The sequence below is a fragment of the Neomonachus schauinslandi genome, chromosome 10, assembly GCF_002201575.2.
Source record: "Neomonachus schauinslandi chromosome 10, ASM220157v2, whole genome shotgun sequence".
Lineage (NCBI taxonomy): Eukaryota > Metazoa > Chordata > Mammalia > Carnivora > Phocidae > Neomonachus > Neomonachus schauinslandi.
In genome coordinates this window covers 31,928,270-31,940,310 of record NC_058412.1, presented here as the reverse complement: position 1 = coordinate 31,940,310, position 12,041 = coordinate 31,928,270, and positions in this window count along the sequence as shown.

Below are 12,041 nucleotides of genomic sequence, written 5' to 3'. Positions count from 1 at the left end.
CCACCACATTTCACAACCCTGTTTACCACTAACAAAATCCTGAACACACTGTTCTGACACCTTTCCATCTCTCTGTGTCGCTTAGACAGGAAGTTGGGGAGAGGCAACTGGTAAGAGGCCGCTGGGCTAAAGGTAGACCTGAAATCAGAAATGAGACTAAGGCCCAGCTGCAAAATCTGGTACATCGGGATAGTGACTTTAGTACTGCCTTACCTTCTCCCTTGCTAAAGCATTCCCATCTAGCTCACAGGACCCCTACCAAAGAGGGGATAAAGTGAGATTTCCCGTTTGAAGGGGTTTTATAAACTGAAGAATTAGAAGGTAGGAAGTGAGCAAAGACTTGCTGGCTGGCCCTAAGAAGGGCTGCAATATTTTGTGGCCAGCTTGTACCATTTTGTGTACTAAGTAGAATTTTCTAAATGACAAGTCTCCTGGCTTGAAACATTCATATAATTTCTCCTAACTAAAAGTTTTGCTGACTTCTTAGAGGAAGCATCAGACTTTTCCATCTGTGGATACATGTAACAGGGTCAAAAAAATTTAACTCACAACTCAGATGTGCAGGGTGGATAAATCATTAGTCTGATTAATGTACTCTTTCTTTCAAGTCCTTAACTTCTCAATCCACTTTAGATATAATCTGATTCAATAATTTAAACAGTCCTTTAAAATAGTATTTCACGTCTCTAAGAAAGGTTGCTCAGAGTTCCAGGTTCCCTTCTATCTGCCCTGCCTCTTTCTCTGTCCTGGCATGCAGATGTATGGAGGAGTCAGGTGTGAGAATCCTTGGTGACACTGGGAGTCCCCCTATCTTGTACTGAGCCTCTGGAACAATAGCCCTAGTTGGCCTGGGTGCCCCAAGGCTCTTCTGGCCTTCCCTGAAGATGGCTGAATTCAGCTCATTCTTCTGACTCAGACGTGCTCCGGCGCTGACCCGCTGTAGTTGGCCTTCAACAGGCTGCAGGCCCACAAGTTATGTCATCCATCGGTTGAGGATCACACTGCACATGGCTCTGTCGGCCCCCTGAACAGGCCCTCGGGCTCTCAATTCAGTGACTTCCTGACAGAAACTGGTACAACTCAGGGAAGATCCACTGCTGCCTCCCCTAGGCTGACCACTCAGTACGCTTTCCTGCAGTGCTGATCCGGAGAAACAAGGAGCAGGTCACCCCCTTCTCTGTCCGGCACCAGCCTCATTTCCCCAACACACCGATTTCTCAAGCCTAAACCTGAAGGACAAATGGGCAACATCGGTCCTGCCATCTCCCTTCCTCATCTCTATTCTCTGCTCACAGCAGAGGCAGTGATTTCTTTGTTCGCCTACACCCTCCCTCTCTCCCTCAGAGGGACTGGGCTGGTATTCAGACAAGGCATCCTCCTCACACCTGGGAAGATTCGGCTCATTGGCTTATTTGTTGATCCATCAGCCTCATTTGTTGATATTCTTAAGGCAACTGGAACATCCTTCCTCAAGACCCTTATCATAGCTTATGCGTCTGTTATCTTGCTGACTAATCGGATTTTGGTTATCAAAATCAGAAGGTCCTTGCTCTTTCCCTTAGCATGCCCTTTGTAATGTATTCTGTTCCCCCAAACCTCCCCCTCCCAATGCTCCCCCCACAAAACAACTGACAAAGGAGGTGTAGCAAGAGTGCTTATATTTCAGGAAGGGAAAAGAGGAAAGCAAACTAGTGAGTTTGCAAGTATTACCCCTGCAACAGACAGGTAAACACACTGTGGTGAGATATAACACTTTCTTGGAAGGATGAGGAATAGAATGTAGGCACAGACCTCCTTTGGAAGCCTCTCAGGCTTCTTTAGATTTTAGTACAAAGGACTCCCTGGTATTCAGGGAACCTGGAAGATGTAGCCTAGAGAGATTCCAAGTCTGAGTGGTTATTTATTTATTTTTTTTAAGACTTTATTGGAGAGAGAGAGAACAGCAGAGGGAGAGGATGAGGCAGACTCCCGCTGAGTAGGGAGCCTGATACAGGGCTCAATCCCAGGACCCTGGGATCAGGACCTGAGCCGAAGGCAGCCGCTTAACTGATTGAGCCACCCAGGCGCCCTGAGTGGTCAGTCCTAATAATCCATGGTCAAGATCCTAACTACTCATGATGATGATAATGGGGAAGCATCTGACTAGAGCTAGCCAGAATCTCCACGTTTGTAGACAGCAGAGAGCACCAGCCCAGGTGTTTACAGGCAGCAGGCTGAGAGCATGTGTCTGAAGCAGTTGGGTATAATAGGATATCAGAGTGGACAGGGCTTCTAGGGAACTAGAGAAGTTTCTTAAAGCTTCTTAAAGCACCCCAACCCTGAGCATTTATTAAGGATAGATACAGCCTGTAATCAGTTTCCCATCTTTGGGATTTACCCAAGATTAAAATGATCCTAAATGATTAGTGTTCTCCAAGTGAATAGGGGGTTGGCAGCATTGAGAAGGTAATAAAACAAAAAAGCATCTCAAATACACCTAGTAACTTGCTACATTTCACTTCATGTTAAATAAGAATGAATCTTTAGAGTAAACCTTATTTTGTCTATTTATGGTGGGGGTAATAGGATATAGTGGGGACCTGGTTTCTACCACCATTGAACCTAAAGTATGTTTAAGTCAGGGGTCACAAATCCATGTGGACCCAGGGTTCTTGCAGGCAGGACCACTATGTGGGGTGGGGGGGGAGCGGGGAGGGGAGCACAGGGTTTGTGGGATGTGAAAACAGAAGCATGCCTTCCCATAAATATAAAAATCTACATTTTATCTAACCCTGGGTGACAACTGCTGCATCCCTTTCATCAGCAGGGCACCACTTACAACCTCCAGCATATACAAACAACTCACGGATCTTCTAAAGAAATGGAATTGGTTGCCATTTCATAAAACAAGTTTATGGTGTGTGAATTAGATTTGTGTGTGTCCAAATGCATATGCACATATGGATAGAGACAAAGAACAAGTCTATCTCCTTTGAAGGAGTGAAAATAAGGCAGACAGCCAATTAAGATACAAATATCACAGGTTTCAAATCTTTCTCCATAAAACATGAGCCTAATACACTCATCCCTTTCATATCTTCTCATCTTTGAGGATAACCTGAGTTGGAGAAAACTGTGGATGGGTGGGTGGGAGGAGGTGGTGTTGTAAAGGGAAGATAAATACAAAGAGAAAGCCCCAAGCTTCTCATGTATTCATCCTACATGCGCTGAAGTCCTTTCCCCACTTTAGGATATTGGGTCTTTTTATAATAATCCAAATCAGTCAAATTTGCCTGCAGACATGTTTCTTTTTGCTTGTCCAGTGTTTTTAAATCTTTGAATTATTTTCTCTCCTTTAAAAACTGGGAGATTTCAGAAAGCCCAGCAGCCCTCCAGCCAACATCCTGCCTGAGCTGAACAGAGGATGCCTCCCCAGACAGGAATTGTACTCTCCAGTTCATCACAGTCCCCACCACGGAGCTTGCCTTTTATCACCATCTTGGGCTATTGTTGGGTTTTATTTTTAAACAGCTGATTACTTAGGTTTCCTGCCTGGCACCGCAGGCATCGGAGTCTATAATCCCTCTTCTAGAGTTCCCTTCCCACCCCCCTTCCCAGCTGTGCCCTCATCACCAGGCTGTATTCAGGATTGCCACCCCATGCTCAACACTATGTCTGTGTACACACAGGAATGCCAGAGAGAAAATGCAGTGCATGCATAGTCAGATGGGTTTTACCAACTAGGGCGTATAATGGTTTCAGAAGGATAGTCAGGACTCCACTAATCCTGACTCTACCTCCTGCCCTAAGGCAGACTGGGCTCTTGACTTCAGCCCTGGACAGCAGTTAGCACAGTTTCTAGAGAGATTCTCACATAAATGCCTAAAGGGACTTGTTCCAAGTGTTGTTATACATAAATTTCCTTTTTCTGGAAAAAGGAGCTAACAGATCTTAGTGATACTTGCTTAATAGTCATAGTTTTGATTTTCTTTTTCTGAGAGAAAATAAATATCATCACACCTGAGGAGTGTTATTAGGAGGGTGTGAACAAGCTATGCTTGAGATAAAAATGGGCTTTTTTTCTAAGTTTGTTTCGTTTTCTGCCTCCATGTATGGAATAGAACTTACCAAGACCTTGCAATTGGTTCTCAGAAACCTACACTTCTAGCCTCACTGGTTGTAGGAATTCATCCTGTTTATGACAAGCATCTGACCACCTTGGAAGCTTAGCCTGTGACTCAGGGTGTGACACTGCCATGGACCCTCTGAAGATCTCATGGGCTGATGGCTTCCCTTCTTCCAAGCAAAAGCCAACCCCAAGAGGGTAAAGGAAGTCATTTGTGAAAAGTGGGTACTAGCTGTTCCGTGAAAGCAAGCATAGAGTTAGAAGTGGCAGGCAAGAAAGAGAGAATTTTGACCAAATGTCATTTGCCTGTATGTACAACAGGAATAGGTTTAAATATCTCCTAGCATATTTGTCCTTGGTAACTGTTTCCTTGCAGCCCTTCAATTTTTGCCCTGGAGAAGAGGAAGGCAGGTACCACCTAGGGCAGAAGAAAATGTAGAGGCAGTTCCTGTTAATCAAGGAAGGGAAACAGAAGTTCTTGGTGTGAGCGAAGTACCTGAGAGAGAGAGAGAGAGAGAGAAAGATAGCCTGTGAGCAGTCAGATACATGTCAGCTGGCACAGTAGGGAATAAATTAAGAAATCCAACTGGCTATGGGCCATATTCTAGAATCAACTATCAGAAATGGACCACTTTTCATTTTTAAACTTATTTTTTTTCCAACTGGTTATAAATAGAAAACAGGATTTAGCAATTCCTCCACAAACCCCAATAAATAGGAGATTGAGTACAGAATATTAGCAATTCTCCTTAAGTGCAGCTTTGATTAAATTCTAACATCTTAAACAATGATAGGGATAAAATGGGCCATTGAATCTGGCTAAGGATCATTGTCAGCCTTCCATGAGAAATAGAAATCAAACTGTACTGTCATACAGCCGGTCAAATGGAAAGGACTTAAGAGATGAGCAGTGAAAGAAAACTCTTGGCTGCAGAATTAAAACTGAAGAAACTGTGCCATTAAACCAAAATCAGATTTCTGTTCTTCCCAGAGGCCAAGTCTAAGAGAATGGAAGATGTCATTTGTGAAAGAGAACAGGTATATATAACCATCTAAAAATTGTATAGAATAAAAAGTTACAAGGCATGCCATGGAAATTTACAATGTTAACATCAGAAATATAATGTTTCTTCTTGAACTCCTATCAAAAAATGGCAGAACAAATGCTGATGTTCTAAAACTATTTCCTGTGACAGAAACCCTACAAATAACAAAGGACAAAATATGAGAGAGCCAAAGTAAAGGACATTGTGAAGATCAAAAGTAGAAAGTAAAAGAACATGAAGACACATCACCCTACACATCTGGTCCCTTCTTCTCCTATAGTAAGGTGCATAGACAAGGCCCTGACCATCTCTCACGAGTAAAGCACATACTCAATGAACCACCTATGACTTCCTTCATCAAACCTCAACGTTAGGCCAAAGGGTATATTTTCCCCCTCCACAAACTCCTTAAGGCCTATAGCCAGATCCTGCTGAACTGGAGACATGGACAAGGCAGTGCGTTCCCAAAGCCCTTCACCTCATGACTTCAATCTATTTCCTTTTTTTATTCAGCTCCTCAAACTAGTTTCTCTACACCTTCCCCTCCCGACAAATTTGCTTTTCTGTGATGATTTGATATTTTCACTCTCACCTGAAAGGTTTCTCACAGGGCATACCTCACAGAATTTCTTCCTCATCCTGGCTCCCATTCTAGCCAGCCACTTCTACCTCACCCCCCACCAATTCATAGGCTTTTCACGTATTTTCCCAAAAGCTTTCACTATCCACATTTCCTAACCCTGACTTATTAGAAAAGGACACTTAGGACTCACTCTGCTTAAACATACCAGTTCTAGAAACTTCTATTTATTCACAGAATTTTTATATCCTATGCAAGCAAAGGGGTAAATGCAGTTTATGGAGGTAGTGAGGATTTCTAGATCATTCTTTCATCGGCTTCTGGAGGGAAGAAAAGATCTTGCCTCTGCTACGTATCTCCCAGAATAGCAATAATAATGCTTTTAATAATGAAGTTGAAATTCCCCACAAGTCTGCTTCCATTCTTCAAGGCATTAAAAAAAAAAAAAAAAGAAGAAGAAGAAAGGTCACTTCATGCCTATTAGGATAATTACCATCCAAAAAGAAAAAAGTGTTCATGATAGGGAGAAAAGGGAACCCTTGCGCACAGTTAATGGGAATGTAAAATGGCACAACCACTATGGAGAACGGTATGAAAAGTTCTAGAGGAATTAAAAAATGGGTATGTTGACTAACATAATAGAATAAAATTTTTAAAAAATAAAAAATGGAACTACCATATGGTCTAGCAATCCCACTTCTGAGTCTGTATCCCAAAGAATTGAAAGCAAAGTCTCAAAGAGATCCTTGCACACCCCTGTTCATAGCAATATACACAACAGCCAAGAGGTAGAAGCAACCCCAACATCCAACAGATGAATGGATTAACTAAATGTGATATACACATAGAAAAGAATATTATTCAGCCTTAAAAAGGAAGGAAAATCCTGTCAGATGCTACCACATGGATGAACCTTCAGGACATTATGCTAAGTGAAGCCAATCACAAGAAGACTACATGATTCCACTTAGGAGGTATCAAAAGTCATCAAATTCATAGAAACAAAGTAGAATGGTGGTTGTCAGGGGCTGGAGGAAGGGGGAAGAGTTGTTTAGTGAGTACAGAATTTCAGTTTTGCAAGATTAAAAAAGTTCTGGAGATCTGTTTCCTAAAAACAATATACTTAACCCTACTGAACTGTACACTTTAAAATAGTTAAGATGGTAAAATTTTGTGTTTTACAACACAATATAAAGTGTATTCAGCCTCATACCTAAATATTACTTGCTGGGTTCCAACGTTCTCAAATCTGATTTACACTATATTGTACACCTGAAATATTACACTGTATGTTAACTGGAATTTAAGTAACTTAAAAATCCTGCTGGTTCAGTCTGTTCAATAAAATCTTACTGAATTGATGTAAACCAAATAGCTCGTTAGTTTTTTGCATTGAATTAACTAAAATTTCCATAGATAAGCATGTGAAGGTATCTGTATGGCTAATCCAGTATATGAAAATAATAGCATCCCTACTGGGGACCCCTGCCAAATATTGTGATAGAAAGCATAGTGAGGATGGAGGAGACCAGTGTCCCTTTCCCCAAGAAGCAGGAACTGGAGTTTTCTTCCTGTGGTGTTTGGGAGTCTGAAATGGGAATAGAGATGGGGACTATAAGCTTTAATGATTGAAATAATGCAGATGGTTTGGGGTCATGGTCCTGAAAAAAGAATCCAAAAAGAATGCCCATTTGAAGAGGGAGGGCAGATCAAGAAAAGTGGATGGAGTCCAAGGAAGAGAGTGGATAAGAAGGCTGGAAATCTCTCTTGACTTCCCTTACCAGGTCAAATGGCCATCTCTTCTACTCTCCTAAAACCACAAGCTCTTCATAGCCTTCATTTCAGTGACAATTACTATAGGATAAATGTAAATATCTGACCTGAACCCAGTACTCTGTCTTACCAGAGGGAAAGGAGGGAAGCCACCTTCTTAATCCTATCACAGACAAGGAAACCTGAACTGAAGAGTTGTGGAGGGTCAGTCATCAAGACTGGTAACTCTACTCTGCCCAATCCACAGCCCCCAAATTAAGCATGGGAATGGAGTCACCTACGTATTTGAGAGTTATTTTGATTTCTATCAGGGAGACTGAAACCCAGAGAAGGTTAAAGTAGGATATTAAGCAGCAATTGTTGATTTGCTATTTCATCAGAATTTCTCTTAACCATTTGACAATTGCCCTGGAAGAAGGAGAGTAGAACCAAGAATTTCTCAGATTTGTGGACACAAATCCAGACAGGCTCTTACTTAGATGATTTTGGGTTTTTTCATATTCTTCCCATCTTTCACAAAAGCTTTAACACTGCTTAAGACTTATGGATTAGGCTATTTTCATACTGTTTTGGATTTCCTGAATTAGGAAATTAAAAACTAGAGGGCAACTAATTTTTCAAACACCACAGTAAATAAGGAGGCTGTCCCATATAACCTCAATAAGCCTCAGTATCTTTTTTCCCCGAGAAGCCACCCAAAGCAGCACTTATCCAGTTGTAAATAATTTAACTGAAAATCAAAAATAATTTGCCTAAATTTGAATCCCAACTATACTACTCTCTATGAGGTCCTAAAGAGATTTAAACTCTTAGTACCTTCATCTTCTCTTCCATGAAATGGGTACAATACTATTTGCCTCATGGGATTATTATGAGGGTTAAATGAGTTGATCTGATTAAGCACTAGAGCAGTGCTTAATTCAGAAAATGGCTGTATACATGTTAACCCTTATTTCCTAATATTCGCCAGGTTGGTTAAGACTGGTTTGGTCTGAATCTTTGTACTTAAACACATGACCAAACCTCCATAAAATGAAGTTCACTCATCTAAAATAGGAAAAACTATGCGTCCCCTTCAGAGTTTGGTGAGGTTTAAATGAGATAACCCATGTAAAGCATTTCATCTAGTGCCTGGTCCATACTAACTTCTCAGTTTTTGTTTTAGCTTTCATACATTCAATTATCAGCTTTTGAAGTCATTCTACTTAAGGCATCAGGCAAAGAGTCTCTTATTCTCAGAAGTCTTATTCCCTCTTACAGAATTAAGACATTTATCATTATGATGTGAGGGAAGTGCTAGAAGAGTGGACAGCACAGATAAATCATAGGCAGAGTGCCAAGGAAGGAGTCTCAGGACAAGGCCTCATGGAGGGATGACATCTGAACCAAACTTTAAGAATGGGCAAGACTTTGAGGGATAGAAATAGGGGACTGGGTATAGCCATATCTTACAGATGAATAAATGGAGTCTAGAAAGCTAAAGTCACTTGTCTCAGAACCCTCAATTAGTAAGGGGTGGGACCCAGGCCTGCATCCTGGCCACTTGGAGCAGAGCCTATGTTCTCCTATGGTTTCACCCAGATTCCTCCAGCAATCTTTCATCTCTCCTCTTGTGGAACAGTATTTAGAGAATACATTTTAAATATTAAATACTTCAGGGGCACCTGGGTGTCTCAGTCGGTTAAGCATCTGACTTCAGCTCACATGATCTCAGGGTCCTGGGATTGAGCCCCCACATCCTACCCCCACACTCAGTGGGGAGTCTGCTTCCCCTCACCCTCTTCCTCTGTCCCTGCCCCCACTTGTGCTCTCTCCCTCTAATAAAATCTTTAAAAATAATATTAGACTAAACTAGAAAAAACTTCCTGGCCCAGTTAATATCCTCCTTCCCATGGCTATAAGCCTCTAGCTGTTCTTTCTTTATTCACTGAGACCTAGGCCTCCATCACAACCCCAATGCTGGGAAGGCCCATGGGGTTAAATAAAAAAGCACACTGCATTTGGAGGATGAGAGACCTGCTGGCCTGCTTTCATCTTGGCATTGCTTTCACTCCAAATGTTTGTAGAGCTGCTGTTTAGGAGAGGGCCAATCCTCTCAAAGGGGGGAGGAGGGTAGGAAGAATGACAGATGGCACTAACATTGAGTGACCTTGAGAGACTTCATCTTGAGTTTTTCCTCCCAGAGTGGAAATGGTGACATTTACTATATATTCCTCACACATTGACCAAGGCGCAAGTTTATTAATGTTTATGTTTTTCTCAGGGAGGCACTGAAACCTTTAAGGAAAACAAATCAGGAGCTCTTTGATATTGGCTGACACTCATGACCCAGTGGGGACCCATTGGTCACCCACAGCAGTGACTTTTCAGAATAGCTCACTATAAACCAAGTTAACTACCAAGGGTAATGGCCTATCCTCTTCTGCCCACTAGACAGATTAACCTATTTTTCATTGATTATAGTTTGTTCTCAAGTAGTTTTCTTCCCATAGTCTCTTCCAAGTTGTGGGTCATAGAAGACTTTGAATGATACCAGATGCAATTAGATTTGCCAAAAGGTAAGAATTTGTCAGAAATAGTTAAGTAGATTATTCCAGAGAGTGGAGAAAGTGGGGATATTATTCTGGAGAGGGATGGAGAGACAGAACAACACCTTCCTTCTCCCTCCCCAACATCTAGAGAGATCGACAGTTCCCATCAATGGGGTGTTTACTGGAGGTCAGGCACTGCAGCCATGTGCTTTACACACCCCAGTTAATCCATACAACCTGGAAGATACACATTATTGCTTAGATTTTACAGTTAAAAAAAAAAAAAAGCCTGAAGCTGAAAGCTAACTTGTCCTAGGTCACAGAGCTACTAAGTGGCAGAGCTGACATTTGAAAATACCACCACCTGATTCCAAATTTGCTATCCCTCTCCACATACTGTGATCTTGAGAGTGGCCCATTGGAGACCCCTGACTATTCTAGAAGCAGGAAAAGAAGGGGATAGAAGGAATGGATCTAAATAAGTAGGCATCTCCTAGACACAACATGTTCTAACATTTACAAGAGAAGATCATCAGGGCACATAAAACGGAGGTTGAGAACTCAACCGTTATAGAGCAGGGTTTATCATGAAACAGCCAAGCTCTGATCCAGTCACATATTACATGGCTTCTGAGTGCTCTCCTATAAAATAATGCTACCACCACCTGGCTCAGAAGGTGGCCATGCCTCTATAAGTTACTTAATACATGTTAACTCATCTAAAACACAGGAAATGCTTAAGAAATGCTAATTCCCCCAACCCCTTCTCATATGGGAGGTCCCACGACAACCCTTTACTATATCCCAGTTTTATAAGAGATGAGCATACAACCCAACATAAGAAAGCTCACTCCAACCAAATGTGTAACTTTGTCACAGCCCACGTTTCTCTTATAAAATTGAAGAGAAATTGTAAAACTCACTGGGAACAAAATGTCTTGAATAAAAACCTACCCTTAGCCAATCTTTTCTTTAGGTTATTCCCTTTTCTATATAAACCACTTATATGTGGGAGACCAAATGTACTTGATAATATGCTTTCAAATAGGATTTCCTTCCATCTTCCTTATGGGCACAGCTCCCAGAAAAAGTCTTCATACCTCATAAAAATAAATAAAAATCACTGACTTTATTAAGAGTTTAGTTCTGGCTAGTCTGTCCCCAAAGATCTGGCTGTTTGTAGGCATCCCTCTGCCCGCCCCGCCCCTGCCAAAAAAATATTCTAAAGAAGATAATGGAAAAACAAACCTCCACAAGCCAGTTGTAAATCTTTTTTTTTATTGTTATGTTAATCCCCATACATTACATCATTAGTTTTAGATGTAGTGTTCCATGATTGTTTGTGCATAACACCCAGTGCTCCATGCAGAACGTGCCCTCAATACCCATCACCAGGCTAACCCATCCTCCCACCCCCCTCCCCTCTAGAACCCTGTTTGTTTTTCAGAGTCCATCATCTCTCATGGTTCGTCTACCCCTCCGATTTCCCCCCCTTCATTCTTCCCCTCCTGCTACTTTTTTTTCTCTTCACATATATTGCATTATTTGTTTCAGAGGTACAGATCTGAGATTCAACAGTCTTGCACAATTCACAGTGCTTACCAGAGCACATACCCTCCCCAGTGTCTATCACCCAGTCACCCCATCCCTCCCACCCCACCCCCCACTCCAGCAACCCTCAGTTTGCTTCCTGAGATTAAGAATTCCTCATATCAGTGAGGTCATATGATACGTTTTTCTCTGTTTGACTTATTTCGCTCAGCATAATACCCTCCAGTTCCATCCACGTTGTTGCAAATGGCAAGATCTCATTCCTTTTGATGGCTGCATAATATTCCATTGTATATATATACCACATCTTCTTTATCCAGTCATCTGTCGATGGACATCTTGGCTCTTTCCACAGTTTGGCTATTGTGGACACTGCTGCTATAAACATCAGGGTGCACATACCCGTTCGGATCCCTACTTTTGTATCTTTGGGGTAAATACCCAGTAGTGCAATT